The following is a 1,873-nucleotide window of genomic DNA, read 5'->3' as shown; positions in this document are numbered from 1 at the left end:
TTTTTTATATATGTAACAAACCAGTAGGACCTTGGAAATTTCCCATGACCATGCAAAGCCGCCATGATCATGATGTTGCATGTCACCATACAGTAGAGAGGGGCATTCTGGTGGAGTCATCAGCCTTTGCTCTCTAAGTGCAAAAACAATCTCTGAGTTATGTGTGATGCTATCTGGAATTTCATGCTGTGAGCTAAGACACTGGAGATCACAATTGCAGCCTCCGTCAGACGCACCTAATACTATGGGAAGCTGAAATTGTTCATAGTGTCATCAGCTTAAGCGTTGATCTTCGACACCTCTATTTACTACCTAAGAAAAAAAAAAGAAGAAGGGAAGCTCAGCCATGTCTCGTTTATATTCCAGCCACCATCTGCTCAGTTGGCTATTGAATATTGGTTCTCTAAATGAGCTTACAACTTTATTCCCAGCTCCAGTTAGTATATGTCTCACTATGGCACATCACCTTCTTCATCTACAGTAAGTCACCTGTACCTCACTTGCAGCAGGAATTACTTGTCTTTGTATCCCCACTGCATCTACAAGGATTCGCACCTTATCATCTTGAGCTTCATTTCATCGATACTTTGTGTTGTTTGATCATGAGCAATTGATCTGGGTCCCTGCATTTAGTTTTCGTTTCTTTAATTTTACATATACTTTGGCATTATATGGTGTGATTGCTAGGTAGTTTCCTTTCCACTCATTTTCACATAACATTAGTTCTCATATTTTTGGTACCTCCTTGAAATTCTCCTGTAAATATTTTCAGTTTATTTGTTCACAGCTTTGCATAATCTCTGTTTACATTTTTTTTTATACTGCATCTCATGGTGTTTCTTGATTGGTCCATCATGTGACGTCCCATATCATACATTATAGTCTGTTAATTAGTTCATCCATCTACCAATTAACCATGAGTTTTGATTTACACTCATATCACTGCCAACATAAATACACCTTCTACCCACTTGCTACAGACCCTTCTTCTGTCCTCCTTCACTGCACAATGGCACAACCACCCTCATCATTTCAATAAGTGGTTGCTCCCCAAACCACATCACGTCCCTCAGTCTCTCAGGTGGAAAAGATAACTTCAAAAGTGCAGAAGGCTGATCGTTTGGAGAATGTGGTTGGATGATACCATTCTCATCCTGGTTATGGGTGCTGGCTTTCTGGTATAGATGTGTCCACTCGGATGCTCAATCAACAATTCCAGGAGCCATTCTTGGCAGTTGTCATAGACCCTATAAGGACTGTCTCTGCTGGAAAGGTTGAGATTGGTGCATTTCGCACATACTCTCAAGACTACAAGCCTCCTGATGAGCCTGTCTCTGAATATCAAATGATTCCTCTGAACAAAATTGAAGATTTTGGGGTTCATTGCAAACAGTATTATGCCCTGGATATAACATACTTCAAATCCTCTCTTGATTTTCACCTCCTAGACCTCCTGTGGAATAAGCATTGGGTGAACACACTTTCGTCTTCTCCACTATTGGGAAACAGGGAACATGTTGCAAGACAAACTTCAGATCTTGTCACTCATGCTTCAGTTTAGCAACCGGACCCAGTCAGGGGCTGCTTTTATCATAGTGCCCAGCCATGAAGTGGAGGGTCTCTTATAAATGATGAATAGGTTATCATTATAGGGATGTTGTATGGTTTAAAAAGGATATACATGGTCATTTTTCTGATATGTCAGAAATGGATATCATCATAAGAGTTCGCAGCATCCTCTTGCATATCATACAATGTACTTGTATTTGCAATTCTCATAGCATACCACAAGAGGCAAACATCACATTTCCATATGAATGAGTGTATTTTCATAGGTATTTCCCATTTAATGTGAAGATAGCATTTAGATTTT

At 39.8% G+C, this 1,873-nt stretch overlaps 1 pseudogene; it reads left to right on the top strand.

The window, feature by feature from the left end:
- The first annotated feature begins 1,127 nt into the window (after positions 1-1,127).
- Positions 1,128-1,561, top strand: LOC149848975 (COP9 signalosome complex subunit 5 pseudogene; annotated as a pseudogene).
- Positions 1,562-1,873: the final 312 nt, after the last annotated feature.

This window comes from Nuphar pumila, chromosome 1, assembly GCF_984573655.1.
Source record: "Nuphar pumila chromosome 1, dmNupPumi1.hap1.1, whole genome shotgun sequence".
Classification (NCBI taxonomy): domain Eukaryota; kingdom Viridiplantae; phylum Streptophyta; class Magnoliopsida; order Nymphaeales; family Nymphaeaceae; genus Nuphar; species Nuphar pumila.
This window is presented reverse-complemented; position numbering and strand designations above follow the sequence as displayed.